Here is a 17,005-nt window from a genome sequence, read left to right on the forward strand (position 1 = left end):
CAACAATAATAATAAAATTTCATACCTTGTCACTTCCGCTGTTGCTTGTTTATAACACCAGTTATGAATGCAACATAATTATAAGCAATCATTACTCGGCGAGCTGAATGCTTGAGCTTATACCCCTATCCAGCCCCATAAGCATCGAAGCGGAAAGGCAACCATGTAGTTTTCTATTTATTACACAGAGTTGTTGCTTTGTACATTGTTTGGTTCTGATGAACCAGAAGCCAAAAACTAAAGGAAATAGTCACAGGGATTGTTAATTGTAATTTAGTGGAAATTATATGGAAATGGGTAGCGGATTTTGGGAGGATAGAATAATGACTACTAATTAATTTAATGTTGTGGTAAATTGAAATTTGTATACGCTCCCCATTCTCAATATGGAGGATATATTAAGTTCGCCATTTCATTTGTAACTCATCGAAATAATAATTTTAGATCAGGGTAAAATTCTTGGACCATTTAGCCCTGTCCGTCCGTCCGTCTGTTGTATTCATGCTGGAGTTAAAATGAATAAAGATAGGAATCTGAAACTTTTCACAGATCAGTCTTTTTTCTGTATGCAGGTCAAGTTCGAAGACGTGATAAGATCAGTCCACCACATCGTATAGCCCCCATATAACGGTACCTCTCGATATTCGGTTTTTTTATGATTCTAACCAAATTTTTCAAGGGATTTGTATGAAAATCAGCACAAAAAATACTTTACAACTTGGAAGAGAATTGTCTATATAGGTACCCAATATCGTATAGCCTCCATACAACTGTACCCACCAATATTCCCTATTTGGATGATTTTAGCGAAATTTTTTACCGGAATTGTTTCAGAAAATTGTCCATGCAGGTCCACGCCGTCGTATAGCCCCCATATAAAGGTACCTCCCAATACTCGGTATTTTTTGGTACTAGAGACATTATAGGCCGGAATTGTTTCAATATTCGTGTTTAAAGTTCCTAATTGGTATCAAAACCTATGAAAGAAAATTGTCTACGTCATCCTATAGCTCCCATGTAACGATATCTCCCTATATTCAGTATGTTGATGAATTAAGCTACTTTTTTACCGGATTTTTTTTTTCAAAATTTCGTATTTGAAGTTCAGAATTTGGCATTTTTTACGACATAGCCCCCATATAACAGTACCTCCCAATATTCGGTATTTTTTGGTACTAGAGACATTATAGACCGACATTTTTTCAATGTTCGTATTTGAAGTTCGTAATTGGTACTACAACCTATGACAGAAAATTGTACACGTCATCCTATAGCTCCTATGTAACGATATCTCCCGATATTCAGTATTTTGATGAATTTGACGACTTTTTTACCAGATTTTTTTTCAAAATTTCATATTTGAAATTTAGAATTTGTACTACAGCCTATGACAAAACTTACCTGTCCAGAACCACGTCTTCGTATAGCCGCCATATGATGGTTTTCATTTAGCGGTGTTTTTTGACTGAAATTTTTCAAGTTACCTCAAAATGGTGGAGGGTCTTTTTTTAATTTTTCAAGTTTTTTTCCAGATGGTGGAGGGTATTAAAAGTTCGACCCAGCAAATTTAAGAGCTTTTTATACCCTTAGCGATATGGGTACAGATGGTATATAAACGTGCCTCATAGAAATAACGGTTTTAGACCCTAACTCTCTTTGGATCAAATCCGTTTCAGGACATTAGGAGCCTATCTAGAGATTCCGTGCACACGATAACTCTCGAAGGAAGTGTCGGACTTTGCCTAAATTTGGTACATCATAACATTATTATCAAACTTAGATCGAATTCGCAGATGGGCAATGTTGGTCTGCTCCTTTGGTAAGTCCCACACAAAACGAAATTTAAAAAAAAAAAAAAAAAAAAAACTGAAGTTTGCATCAGTGCTAGGTCAGGTGGAAAATATCGGTGCACTCCATTAATACCTCACCCACAAAGGGTCACAATTATAAAATGTGATGTCCGATTATCTTCAAATTACACACATCACAATATTTTTATTAACCCAAGGTTCGAGGTGAAGATGGAATATATCGGCATACTCCATCTGGTACCTCCCCCACAAAGGATTACAATTTTAAACATTCATGGAGCTCATAAAATGCATCCAACATCCAAGTCTGAATAGACTTGGTACATCGCAATGTTTCCATCATCACAAGATATGGCGTGAAGATGAGATATATCTCTCTACTCCTTCTGGAACCTCACCCACAAAGGGGTCAAAGTTTTGAATAACCAAAACGATAATAAAATCCGAAATAAGCAATCGGTACTCTTCATTTTTCACACATCCCATCCTTTCTATAAAACACAAGGTCTGCTGTGAAGATGGGATATATCGCTCTACTCCTTCTGGTACCTTCCCCACCAAGAGTGAATAATTGTGAATATCAATGAAGCCCATTAAACGCGAAATTAACATCCGATTTCATTCAGACTTGTCACACCCTCAATATATCTATCAAAACAAGATATCTTATAAAGATGGTGGAGATTGGACCATTGCTTCTGGTACCTCCTCCACAAAGGGTCAACGTTTTGAATAACCAAAACGATTATAAAATCCGAAATAATCTCCCGACTCTCTTCACATTTTACGCATCTTATTATTTCTAATAACACAATATCTACTGCGAAGATGGAATATATCGGTTGAGTCCTTCTGGTATACAGAGTTTCTAAAATTTGAATATCCATGAAGCTCATAAAATGTTAGAGTGTGGTAAGTATTCACTTGGACTATATTGAATACTTTCCTGCACGTCGCAATATTTATATCATATTTATTAAGGTCCGATATGAAATGGACAATGTTGACCTATTCCTCCGGAACTTTCTTCATAGAACATCAACCATTTGAATAATCATAGCACAAGTCAAAACAAATTTCAATAATTGAACATTGGCTGAGGGTATGCATCTGTCGGCAAAGTTGGCTTGTTTTTGAACATATTTATAAGACCTCTTCATCACATTGAGGTGCAGATCTCAAAGGGCAAAAGTCGTAAAATTCTACAAAAAAAAAAAAAAAATAGGATTTCCAAAACGATATCTTGACTCTTCCATGAAACTTGGATTTTAAAAGAACATTTTTAAAGGCTAATGGCAAAACTGATGAGTGTGTCATTTTCAAGAACTCTCCAGTAAAACAATGAAGCATTTTTATTAAAAACCAGTAAAGAAAATCTTAAATTCAGGCGGGGCCGACTTTATGATACCCTACACCACTTTGCTAATTTTGTAGAGCTCCACATAACAATTTAAAGTTTTTATGGGAGTTATAATTTAAAGTTCAAAAGACTTTAAATTCGGACTTGTATTGGCCATTTGGTGCACAATTAATTTGAAATCGGATAAAGATATATATGGGAGCTATATCCAAATCTGAACCGATCTCGATAAAATTTGGCAAAGATATTTCTGAGCTGTATTTGATATATTTCCCTGAATATCGTTATTACGGAGTGCATATTGCGGCTGTGGGTAACAAATATAACAAATCGGATGAACAATATATATGGGAGCTATAGCTATATCTGAACCGATCTTCACCAAATATGACACACTAGCTTCTAGACCCAATTCAGTCGTATGTGCCAAATCCCATTTGGGCAAATATTAGACGTTTGGTGCACAATAAAAAGTAAATCGGACGAAGTTATATATGGGAGATATATCCAACTCCGAACCGATCTCGATAAAATTTAGCAAAGGTATTTCTGAGCTGTATTTGATATATTTCCCCAAATATTGTTTTTAGAGGGTGCATATTACGGCTGCGGAGCACTAAAATAACAAATCGGATGAACGATATATATTGGAGCTATAGCTATATCTGAACCGATTTCGATCAAATTACTAAAATACTAATTTGCTTGTATGTGCAAAATTCCATACTATTCGGGGTGATATTACACGTTTGGTGCACAATAAAAGGCAAATCGGAAGAAGATATATATGGGAGCTATATCTAAATTTTTACCGATTCAATAGGGTTCGTCCTTGGGCCAGACAAATTATTTGTGCAAAATTTCATCTGGATCGGGTAATAAATGCGAACTGTACTTTGTTCACAAAAAAAAACAAGGACAGACGGACGGACGGACGGACGGACGGACATGCATAAATCGACTCAGAATGTGATTCTATGCAGATCTTCAAAAGGAACTATGGGTCTATATCGTTTCCTTTTGCCTGTTACAAACAAATGCACAAAGACATAACACCCAGACCACCTTGTGGTGTAGGGTATAAAAATATCTGAGAACATTCTGATCATACGCTGAGGGTATGTTTCGTCAAACCGACTGATACTTCTCTAACAGCATTCAATTTATCCGAAGCAACTATATTTAACTTAAGTCTTCCTTCCAATGTTTCGTTATCTCACCGCTCTGGGAACTACAAAAAAGCAACTAAGGTAATTTGTTAATAACTCGACATGTTTAGTTTTAATTATAGTTCGCCGATATTTGCTACCAGTTCTGCTTTAAACATAACTCATATTTCGAAGAATTTCTGTTAACTTTTTCATATTTACATTCATTAGAAGATGGCTCATTAAAGGGAGCACTAATTATGATTGTTCAGTCGTTCGTTCACTTCGTCAAGTGGCACTGGTATTCCAGTTCAGAAGCTGCCGAACGAAAAGGAGTAGCATCTTGTGACGACATTTGTTCATTTTGCGCAGACAAACAAACATCCACACACACACACGCAAAATGCTATTCGGTTGAAGTCATAGCAGAAAGAGGACAGACAACAAAGCAGACAATTAATTGCCACAGCAACTGTGAATGAAATGAAAATATATAATATACACTGTATGTACTGCATATACAGTGTGTGTGTGCGTGTGTTTGTGTTGTGCATGTCCTCCACTTCTCAGGTGTAAGCATAAGTTCTGCCATGGCTCGTTGCATCCAGGGAGTACCATAGACGCCAACTCTAAACTCTAATAGCTTTTTCAAAACTAAGTGCTCTTGTAAACAGTTCATTGAGTTAGAGTAGCAGCAGTGGCATCAGCAGCTAACTAGACATCGAGCAAATGTGGAGAATTTCTAGAAAGTGGGAGGTGAATGCATGTGCTGTATTGCGTTCTATCTGTCATAAATGAAAATGAATTTCTAGTGATATTTTGGGGAAAATTGTGATTTTCCAAAAATATGCAATTTGGAGCGGAATTTTCCGTAATAATTATTCATATTGAAGTAGAACCAAAATAACATGACTTTTTAATTCAGCGCAATCCAAGAGAGCTTACTCCTATAAAACCCTCCTAGAGTCGGCTGTAAGCCACGTTATTTGCCAGACATAAGCCAGCCTTTATAGGGCAATTACAGTAGTGTACTTGGGGATAAATTATCATTTGAACGCCCAATATCATAATTTCTGAGCAATACTTTTGTATACCCTCCACCATAGTATGGAGGGTATATTAAGTTTGCCATTCCGTTTGTAACACCTAAAAAAAAATTATATTTTTAGACCCCACAAAGTATATATATTCTTGATCAGCATAAAATTCTATGTCGATTGAGCAATGTCCGTCCGTCTGTCCGTCTATCGGTCTGTGGAAATCAATCTAGCTTTCGAACAAAATGATGTAGGCTGATAAAATTATACTCAAATGTGTATTATGTCGGCAGAACTTTTGGTATAGAAAATTGGCCATGTAGGTCCACGTCTTCGTATAGCCTCCATATAACGGTACCTCCCGATATTCGGTATTTTGACGATTTTAGGTACATTATTTACCGGAATTGTTTCAATTGTGGTATTTAAAGTTTGTTATGGATACTTCATCCTAAGACAGAAAATGACTTATAGCCCCCATATAACGATACCCCTCGATATACGGTATTTTGATGATTTTAGCGACATTATTTACCGAATTGTTTCAAATTTGGTATTTTAAGTTCGTAATGGATACTTCATTCGAAGACAGAAAATGAGCCATGTAGGTGCACGTCTTCGTATAGCTCCCATATTGTAGTAGCTTATGACAAAAGTTGCCTACGCAGGTCCACCTCGTCGTATAGACCCTAATATACGACTACATTCGGTATTTTTGAGATTTTAACAGAATTTTTTAACGGATCTTTTTTTATACCCTACAACACTATGTGTTGGGGGTTTTATAAGTTTGATTGGGCCAGAATTTATGTAACACCTCGAAATATTGATTTCCCATATAGGAAAGTATATATGGATCTTCCTAGCTCGCCGAGCTGAGTCGATCTAGCTATGTATGTCCGTCCGTCCGTCTGTCCGTCTGTCCGTCTGTCCATGTTAATTTGTAATCACTCTACAGGTCGCAATTATGGCCCGATCTTTACGAAATTTAAAATGTAGGTGGGGTTAATGTCAGAATAGAACCCTATTTCTTTTGGAGATGATCGCCAAATGTTTAGGGGTTGAAATGGACCATAAACTGAAAAAATTCCTGATTTTGCACTTTCTCTACTGGTCGCAATTATAGACCAATCGACGCGGAATTTCGCATGTAGCTAGAGTTTAGGGCGGGGAAGAAGCCTACCAATTTGGGTGGTCATCGGATAATATTTAGCGGCTAAAATAGACCATATCTTTTTTGTTGAAAAAATTCAAAATTTTTCATTAAACCGCGAATATTTTAATTCCCGGCGAAATCGCTAAGCCATGACAAGTTTACTTCTGACCTTTGCATTGATGTTAACATCCAACAAATCGGATATATAGCAAAATATGTGCGATATATATGTCTATCAAAGAGGACATGCTTGAAAGATCTCTTATATGTCGAGAACGGCTGAACTTATTTCGACAGTTCTCCTTAATTCAGAATGGCCTCTTGGCAGGAAAGAAAAAACGTCTAAAAAAATCGCATAAAAATATCTATCTATAGATGAAAATATTGATTTTGTAATATTTTCTCATATTTTTTCAATTTTGTCATATTTTTGGCATATTTTCATTTTGAATTAAACATTTGGTAATATTTCTACAGCTAACAAAACTAAGTAGTTAGGATATCAGGATATCATATACAGATCTCATTTATGGCCCGATCCTTACGAAATTTTGCATGGGGATAAGATGAGGGTCAGAATAGAAGCCTACTCTTTTTGGAGATGATCGCCATATATTTAGGAGTTGAAATGGACCAAAAAACTGCAAAATTATCAGCAGGTCGTAATTAGCGCTCGATCGTCACGCACATTTGAATGGGGGTTACCGCATATTGCAAAAGCCAAGCAGTTTCGGATGGCCATCCAAAAATATTCAATGTGTGAAATAGTTTGCCAACTTTTGTAGACAAAGTGACTTTTTGGAGAATTCACAAATACAGGAAAGACGCACTTCTGACTATTTCGTTAACGCTGATTTCGTTGAAGAATATAGTCAAATGTCTGTATCTCATATAGATGCGTTTCAGTCAAAAACCAATAATAAATGTTAATCTTTGGCCACTTCTGAGAGATTATAGGTCTTTGGGAAATATTGTTTCCAGATCTAGGAAGACCATTTACGTGCAACATCTACCAATAAATTGGAAATGAGCAAATTAGTTTAAGTTGCTATTAGAGAACGAAACCTGATGGTTTTCTTTTATTATTTTTCACAATATCTTGTGGAATTCTTTCGAGTATCTCGCCTATATAATCTGTATCGTTTATTATAGTGTTGTAGGGTATTCAACGGTCGGCCCTGGTCGACTGTAGCCTTTGCTTACTTGTTTTTTATTTTTTTGAAAATTGCCTAATTTGTACCAAATGGTGGAGGGTATTCAAAGTTCGGCCCGATAGTTTTTTACTTGGTTAAACAGCAAATTGGCAGATGCTGGAACCAGAAATTTCAAGACATTATCAGAACTTTAACCACTGGTCATCCAATGTTAGACCCTACACCCCCCGGCAAAGGCAGAATACAAAATCATTGAGATAAATTTCAGTAGTTAGGGTATGGAGGGTATATTAATTTTGAAATTCCGTTTATAACTCGCCGAAGCATACATTTTAGAGCTCACAAATTATATATATTCTTGGGCAACATAAAATTCTAGGATGATGTTTCTCCGTCTGTGGAAATTACTCTAGCCCCTGAACGAAATGAAGTAGATTGATAAAATTTTACTCAGATAAGTTGTAAGTCTGCAGGACTTGAAAATAGGCCACATAAGGGGAGTCCCAATTAGTACGCAATTTTTAAATTTTATTTTCAAACCCAGATATTAAAAAAAAATATTATATTATAAAGTAGACAGAATGGAGTTACGTATGGAAAAAATATCATGTAGGGGGCCACCGTGCCTTTGCTGGCACACACGCTATCTTTTAATGAAATTTTCAATGACCGTTTTGCTTTAATGCAAGTCCAATTTTTTCTTGAGTAGTCCTTGGATTATTCGCCATCCATCGACTTGAAAAAAAAAAAAAAAAAAAAAAAAAAAAACACAGAAGGTGTAAAAGCACACTATCTAGACGGCCAATTCTGGTCTTCAAATCTCGAAATAACTCGACCGGGAATGTCTGATTATCATTTCACGATGCCGATGTCCGATTTCACGATTGCGTTCTAGTTGAGGTAGTCTTTATACAAAAAAGTAGAGAAATAACTGACTCACTGAGTGACTGACTTAGAATCAACCCCCTGTGGAATTAGTTGAAACTAAAATCTTAAAAATTTGGTGGTTTTTGGAAATTCGTACCAAAAGTGTACGAAAAGTACTAAAATGTACTTAAAATTGAATAGATTGTATTGGACAAACGGCATGAACTAGAATTCTGAAATTTGGAATAAGAAATTCAAACTTGAAAGTTACGAAAAGATCTAAAATGGTACTAAAGTTCTAAAATGTTATCATTTGGCATTATTAGAACGGATAGGATTTAAAATTTGGTATGAGAATCAAGGTTGGGCAGGAAGTTTAATATATGAAGGTGGTTTTGAAAATGTATACCTACTAAGTGTGCGGACTGTACAAATTGGTTTGGAAATTTTGTATTGGTGTCCCTGTTGGTGGTTGGTTTGAAATGGTTATTCCAATAGTACGAAAAGCAACAAATAGTACAATGTTTGGTACAATTAGATATTGGATGAAGAGATGAATGGAAATCTGAAATTTGGTGTTGTTTATGTGTAGCCTGGACCTATGGAGGTGGTTTGGGAAATGTGTACTATAATTGTACGAAAATTACTGAATGCTACTCTATTTAATATTGGGTTAAGGAATATAGATACATTTTTGAAATTTGAAATGTGTACTATAATTGTACGAAAAGCACCATAGAGTACTTAATTTAGGGTTACCAATGGTATCCGAAGTTGATATATGGAGATTTTTTTTTTAAATGTGTACTTTAACGTTCGAAATGACTTAAAATTTACTAAATTGGTATTGGGTCAAAGGATAGACCTAAAATCCCGAAACTTGACATGGATGAGTTGGGAGAAGAAGGTGGTTTCGGAAATTCGTACTGTGAAAGTACGAAAAATGCCAAATGCCACAAAATATAATTCTGAAATTTGATATCGAAATCACCGTTGATGTATGGGGTAGAGAGGTGGAAGGAAGTGGTTTTGGACATACGTAGCATAAATGTACGAAAAAATATGTCAGTAAATTTAGGATTGGGTCTTAGGGTAGAGCTAGAATTCTGAAATTTTTTATATGAAGTTCCCATTTCGAATATAGTTTAGGAGGAGGAGGGGGTTTTGGGAATGCGTTACAGTTCGAAAACTAGATGGTGCTTAATTTTCCATGGAGTGGAATTTGATATTGAGATTTCTCGAAATAAGCATCCGGTTCTCTTAAAACTTCTCAAATCCCATTATTTCTACTAACACAAGATCTGCAGTGAAGATGGGGTATATCGGCGCACTCCGTTTGATACCTTACCCACATAGGGTTCAAGATTTTGAAACAAAACGCTCATAGAAAGCGAAATAAGCATTCAACTCTCTTCAAGGTTCAAATATGCAAATATTTTTGCCAAAACGTCTGTCTGTCAAATCCCATCTGGTACCTCACCCACAAAGGATCACAATTTGTAATTTTTATACCCTCCACCTTGGAAGGAGGGTATATTAACTTTGTCATTCCGTTAGTAACATCATTAAATATTCGTCATAGACCCCATAAAGTATATATATATTCATAATCAGCATAAAATTCTAAGTCGATTTAACGATGTCCGTCTGTCTGTCTCTCCGTCTGTCTGTTGAAATCACGATACAACCCACATTATTTGACGTAGATCGCCAAAATTTAGCAGAGCAATTTGTATTGTGTCTAGGATGGTTGGTATTGAAAATGAGATATTTCGGTCCACGTTTTGGTATTGTCCCCATATAACGGTACCTCCCGATATTCGGTATTTTAATGATTTATGCCACAATTTTTCACGGATTTGTCTGAAAATTGGTATTTGTTAATCATAATAGGTTCCAGATTCGGTGGCGAAAAAAAAGCATGTATGGGTCCACGATTGGGTATAGCCCCCATATAAAGGTACCTCCCGATATTCGGTATATTGATGGTTTTTGCCACATTTTTCACGGATTTGTCTAAAAATTGGTACTTGTTGGTCTTAATGGGTTCTAGCTCTTTTGGCGAAACACTGTATGTATATGTCCTCGTTTTTGTATAGCCCCATATAGCCGAATTTCCCGATATTCCGTATTTTAATGATTTATGACACAATTTTTAACGGATTTGTCTGAAAATTGGTATTTGTTGGTCATAATAGGTTCCAGATTAGGTGGCGAAAAAAAAAGCATGTATGGGTCCACGATTGGGTATAGCCCCCATACAACGGTACCTCCCGATATTCGGTATTTTGATGATTTTTGACACATGTTTTCACGGATTTCTCCGAAAATTAGTAGTTGTAGGTCATAATGAGCCCCAGTTCGGGTGGCGAATCATTGTAATTATAGGTCCACGTTTTTGCATAGCCCCATATAGCCGAATTTCCCGATATTCGGTATTTTGATGACGTTTGGCACATTTTCCCATGAATATGTCTAAAAATTGGTATATAGGCTCTAATGTTTCCTTTACCCTACGGTGGAGGGTATTAAATGTTTGGCCCGTCCGAACTTAATGTTTTTTTACTTGTTTTTTCTCCCATAACTTGCGAAACAAGCTATTCTTTACAACTGAGATAAATATGGAATTTATTATTTCGCATAATAAGTTATATCACATTTATTTAGATCCCATATAACATCGACAATATTGGCCCATTCCTTCGTAACCTATATGTATTTTAATATTCGAACATTTGCTGAGGGTATACATTACTCGGCAAAACAGACTGATACTTCCTAATTTGTTTGTAAAAATTGGTAGTATTCATTTATGTGCTCAAATTTATTATCACCCAATAAAAATGTCATTATATTCGTGATCTCCTTTTAAAGCAAGAGCAAGAGAGCACCGCAACAGCAGCACGTAAATCAATAACATTAAAATCATGGATGTCATTTAAATCCAATCAATAATAGTTGTGGACCACAAATTCATGGGGTTATGGGATATTAAATCTACAGACATTCAGTCGTAGCATAAAGAACATTTGAGAACATATTTGCTATGTGGTTATGGGCCAGAGGAGCGAACAGGGAAATGCATTGAACACATACAAGTTCTGGCACTCACACAGCCATAGACCCGGAATAACATACTGTTTCGCAAATACCAACACGTCCACATGGCAAATGAACTCTAAGATGATAATCTCTTGACGGAACTTACACTAATGATGTAAGCTGCCATAAACAGATATACAGAGAATATCTAATAATATCATCGGCAGTGGCATTGGCAGCATCGGGTAGTTGGGCAGTAACGACAAACCAAAACAACAACAACATCTGTAGCGATAACAACAACATTGAAAGCAGCGGCAACAACACGGTATGTTGTAGTCGAACATCCGGTCAACAACTTGTTGTATTTCCGTTTATAATCTACACCAAAATGAGATTGGGAAATAAATTCACTGGCCAGAAAGGGAGAGAGAGGGAGTGTGAGAGAGAGAGTGTGAGAGATGGGGATACAACAATACTAACGGCAGTAAAAGCATAACACTCAAATGCGGTTTATAAGTTTATGTGTATGTATGTGCGGTTATTTGTATCCTATTTATATTTGTAGTTAAACGCACAGAGACACACACACACACAATGGCACATGAAAGAATCGGTTTGGTCACACAGCGCGTGCAACAGACGGACATTCAGATATAAGAAGATACAAACCATAGAAAGATAAACCTACCGACAGACAGACAGACGGACAGACAACCAGACCGGCACTGAAAGTATATTGGAATCCAATAAAAGGGGATTTCCTTAACATATTTCCGGCGAAAGCGCACTAATGCCAGTGTGAGACAATGTTGGCAAGAGGAGACTTGGGGAAGGGGCAGAAATGGTGTCTGAAGAGAATTTCGGTGTAATTCGTTAGGCGACAATTGTACATGTCAACAATGGAGAACAGTACAACAATGCACTGCTCAGTTGGCAGCTTTCTTCGAAATAGACAATAGATTCGAATTTGCATTCTTGGTGTATCGGTGTAGGGGGTTGAAGAAAGGCAGAAATTCGTGATATAATCTCGACAATGCAGGAACGTTGTTGCAATCATCTGTATATATATACATGCATTGATTGACATTAGGTTGTATGCGATTCTGGAGCAGAGACCCAATACCGATCTAAGGTGCATTATAAAATCAAAAACGGAAAATAATTTATGGTTAGTTTCAAGAGGTATATGTTGTGTGGTAACATCCAGATTAGGGTTTTTCCAAATTTTTTCATATTTATTTAAATTGAAAAAGATGTAAATCCATTAAAAATTCTGTTAAAATCTTGAAAATACAGAATGTAGCCGTATATAAGAATCTATACGACGACGTGGACCTGCATAGGCAATTTTTGTCAGAAGCTATTACAATATTCAAATGCGAAACTTGAAAAAAAAAACTGTTTATAATGTATCTAAAATCATCAAAATACTGAATATAGGGAGGTACCATGGTGGATATAAAACGTGGATCTGCACAGAAAATTTTCTGTAATAGGCTGTAATATCCATTACGAACTTCAAATGCGAAATTTGAAACAATTCCGGTAAATAATGTCGCTAAAATCATCAAAATACCGAATGTCAGAGGTACCGCTATATGGGGGCTATATGAAGACGTAGACCTGCATGGCCCATTTTCTGTCATAGGCCTTCAGCCTATTCGTTATGAAATTCAAATACCAAATTTGAAAAAAGTTCCGGTAAATAATGACGCTAAAATCATCAAAATACCGAATATCGGGAGGTACCATTACATGGGGTCTATACAAAGACGAGGACCTAAATTGCCCCTTTTTTGTCTTTAGCCGTAGTATCTATTACGAACTTTAAATATTAATTTTGATACAATTCCGGTAAAAAATGTCGCTAAAAATCATAAAAATACCGAATATCGGAGGCTCCGTTATATGGGGGCTATACGAAGACGTGGACCTACATGGCCCATTTTCAATACCAAAAGTCCTGCAGACAACTTACTTCATTTCGTTCGGAAGCTAGAGTGATTTCCACAGACGGACAGACGGGCGGACATTGATAAATCGCCATAGAATTTTATGCTGATCAAAAATATATATACTTTATGGGGTCTAAAATATATATTTCGAGGTGTTACAAGCGGAATGACAAATTTAGTATACCCTCCATATTATGGTGGAGGGTATAAAAAATTCAGACAGGGCCGACTATATTATACCCTACACCACAATACATATATATTAGAGCTACCGTAACAAAAGAATTTATTTGAAGTAGTTCATACCACCTATCGATCCTTGGCTTTAGATAAGCTATAATTTGGTTTCAGAGGGAACTAATATATGGGAGGCATATCCAATTCCGATTTTCACGAAATTTGACGAAAACATTTTAAACTTTTATGCCAAATAGCATTGCTATAGAGTGCATGATACTACTTCGAATAGAATTATATTCAAAAATATATATCGGAGCCGATCTCCACCAAATGGAAACGTTTATCCCGAAATTCACTACCTTTGGGCAGATATTAGCTATTAATTGCACAGTAGACTTGAAATCGGGTTCGAGATATATGGGAGCTATATCCAAATCTTAGCCGATCTCGATAAAATTTGGCAAAAGTATTTCCGAGCTCTATAAGATATCTGGTACAAAATAACATTGTTATCGAATGCATATTACAAATGTGAGGGACTTAAAGACCAAATTGGATGAAACATATATATGGAAGCTATAGCAATTTCTGAATCGACTTACATCAAATTTGTAATACTTGCTTCTAGACAGAATTCGGTCGGATGTGCCAAAATTCAGGTCATTTGGACTGATATAGGGCATTTTGTTCACAATTAACCCGAAATCGGTTGAAGATATATATGGAAACTATATATCCAAATCAAAATACTCGGAAGGAATTCCTGGGTGGATTTTGAGACGATTCCATTGTGGCTAAAATCGTCAAAATACCGAATATCGGGGCGTAACGTTAGATGCGGGCTATACGATATCGTGGACCGATATAATCCGTGCTCGACGAATTTGATCTGCCTGCAAACAAAATACTGATCTGTGCAACATTTTAGCTTCCTATCTTAATTCGTTTTGACTCTAGCGTGATTACCATAGACGGACGAGTGGACGGACAGTCTTAAAATTTGACGCTGATCAAGAATATACAGGGTGAGATAAAAAAACTGCAACAAAGTCAAACGCCATAATTTTTTATTTTTTTAATTTTATTGCATGAAAGCAAAAAATATCGGAAATAGCAACAAATGTTAGTAAGTTTAGATTTGTTCGAATTGGTCACCTTTGGCAGGAATTATGCCATTCAAACGGCCAATGAAACCGTCACACGTTACCCGAATGTTGCCCTGTGGTATTTTGGCCCATTCCCGGCGAAGCGCTTGTTAGAGGTGATCTACACTTTGGTATTTTTAGTGCCAACCTTGCTTTCCAAAATACTCCAGACACAATAGTCCAACGGATTGGTATCCGGAGATTTTGGAAATGAAGCGAGGAACTTAGTTTTGTAACCATTCTTGAATGGGGCGTGCTGAGTGCTATGGTACTGAGTCCTAATGGAATGTCCAAGGCCTGCGGCGAAAATGTTTGCGTGTCCAAGGCTTTAATACATACTCCAGAATATTTTCGCGATAATATTCGGCATTTATTATGATGCCACGGTCGATTAATACGAGCGGAAATGGACCATCGGCTGTTATGGCGGCCCACACCATTCTGTACGTACTATTATTTCGACTGCAGCAAGAACAACCAGTAAAGAAAGTCTTAAAGTCGGGCTGGGCCGACTTTATGATACCCTACATCACCTAGCTAATTTAGTAGAGGTCCGCATAACAATTAAAAATTGTTATGGGAGAATTCAATCATACACGCAATGATTATAATTAAAATTTAAAGTTGAAAGGACTAAATATGCCGAAGCATTTGTATCTTTTAAATTCGGACTTGTATTGCCCATTTAGTGCAAAATTAATTTTAAATCAGATAAATTTATAAATGTGAGCTAAATCCGGAAGCGATCTCGATAAAATTCGGCAAATATATTTCTGAGCGGTATTTGATATATTGCCCAGAATAACGTTGTTAGGAAGTGCATATCACGGCTGTGGGTAACAAATATAACAAATCGGATGAACAATATATATGGGAGCTAGAGCTATATCTGAACCGATCATCACCAAATTTGATATACTAGCTTCTAGACTCAATTCGGTCGTAAATGCCAAATTCCATCCCATTTGGACAAATATTAGACGTTTGGTGCGCAATAAGAGGTAAATCGGACGAAGTTATATATGGGAGCTATATCCAAATCTGAACCGATCTCGAAAAAATTTAGCAAATGTATTTCTGAGATGTATTAGATATATTTCCCCAAATATTGTTGTTACAGAGTGCATATTACGGCTGCGGAGGACAAAAATAACAAATCGGATGAACAATTTATATGTGAGCTATGGCTATATCTGAACCGATTTCGATCAAATTTGGCATACTTATTTTCAAGCCTAATTTGGTTGTATGTGCAAAATTTCATACTATTCGGGCAAATTCGCGCAAATCGGACGAAGATATATATGGGAGCTACATCTAAATTTTGACCGATTAGCTCCAATTTCAATAGGGTTCGTCCTTGGGCCAATCAAGTGATTTATGCAAAATTTCACTTTGTTTACAAAAATACATGGACAGACGGACATGCAAAAATCGACTTAAAATGTGATTCTATGCAGATCATCAAGAGGAACTATGGGTCTATCTCGTTTCCTTTTGCCTTCCTTTCCTTTGTTACAAACAAATGCACAAAGACACCACAAGGTGGTCAGGGTTTTATATCCAAATCTGAACCGATTTTAATAAAATTTGGCAGAGGTATTTCCGAGCTCTATACGATATGTGGTACCAATATCATTGTTGTCGAACGCATATTACGAATGTGAGGGACTTAAACACCAAATCGGATGAAACACATATATATAAGATATAGCTATATCTAAATTGATGTTCTCGGAATTCGATTTACTTGCTTCTAGATTGAATTCGATCGGATGTGCCAAAATTCAGGTCATTTGGTCTGATATTGGCTACAATTAACCCGAAACCGGTTGAAGATATATGGGAGCTATATCTAAATCTAATCCGACTATTACCAATTTCAATAGGGTTCGTTCTTGGGCCAAACAAATATTGTTTGGAAAATTTAATGGGACGGACGGACAGTTTGACATGCATTAATCATCTTAGAAAGTGATTCTATGGAGATGATCCTCAAAAGTAACTATAAGTCAACATCGGTTCATTCTTCATGTTACAAAAAAAAAATGCACAAAGACATAATACCCGGACCACCTTGTGGTGTAGGATATAATAATAACATCACTGTAAAATTGAGCAGTTCAAAATGTATGCAATTAAGTTAT

This window comes from Musca domestica, unplaced genomic scaffold (genome assembly GCF_030504385.1).
Source record: "Musca domestica strain aabys unplaced genomic scaffold, Musca_domestica.polishedcontigs.V.1.1 1, whole genome shotgun sequence".
NCBI lineage: Eukaryota > Metazoa > Arthropoda > Insecta > Diptera > Muscidae > Musca > Musca domestica.